This window comes from Penaeus monodon, chromosome 15 (assembly GCF_015228065.2).
Source record: "Penaeus monodon isolate SGIC_2016 chromosome 15, NSTDA_Pmon_1, whole genome shotgun sequence".
Lineage (NCBI taxonomy): Eukaryota > Metazoa > Arthropoda > Malacostraca > Decapoda > Penaeidae > Penaeus > Penaeus monodon.
In genome coordinates, this window is record NC_051400.1 from 46,914,479 (window position 1) to 46,915,253 (window position 775).

Below are 775 nucleotides of genomic sequence, written 5' to 3' on the forward strand. Positions count from 1 at the left end.
ATAAAAGATCAAACACACACATGACCGACGGAGCCAGCAAATCAGAAACACATCTAGTCTCTGTCCCCTTTTAGAAACGAGAAAATAAACAAAATCCGGCTCCCTGATTAGCGGCACAGACACCCTCATTACACACAGACAGCCCTGTCCTTTTCCTCCCCAAAACCATAGACTCGACCCCTTGTAATCAACTCACTTTGACTCGAACCTTTGAGCTCGCCAACCCATAACCTCCACCACCCCCCCACCTCCCTCACCAACCCCCGCATTCATGACGTCACGGGAATAATAATTGCGGAGAGAAAGAGTAGATATAATTATGGCATATTTGCTGATTTTTTTTTTTTTTTCATGAGTGCTTGCTAAACCGGAGCTAAAATGAAGCATAGTTTCTCCCGAAGCGGCGGTCAGATTTTTATACGATTTTCCATTCGTTAACTGACTAATTAGCATCGCCAGTTTTAACACAGTGAATTTCGGTTTTATAATTAGATGCACATTTCAGCTTCCTGATAAGCCAAAAAGCTGTTTATGCCAGATCTGCATTGCCTGGGAAATCTAATGTTATATAAAACAGAAAAAAAAACGCTAGCTAGCCTGTCAGCAGGTCTGCAAATTCCTCTCGATAACTTTTTAAAAACAAACAAGTAACTCTATTTTTTCAACTTCCCAAAAGACTTATAGCCTACAGTGAAATGCAGGGCAGTGACCTTTAACAATAAAGTTGATAATTAACGACAGTAGAAACAGGAGTGTTGTCTGTCATGTAAGTCAT

The 775-nt window shown here is 40.8% G+C and overlaps 1 protein-coding gene across 1 annotated transcript in view; it reads right to left on the bottom strand.

Annotated features, from left to right (window-relative positions):
* The window catches only part of LOC119582056 (gamma-aminobutyric acid receptor subunit alpha-1-like), a gene marked incomplete at its 3' end in the record, with an annotated part of 210,639 nt that overhangs the window by 114,593 nt on the left and 95,271 nt on the right, over positions 1-775 (bottom strand).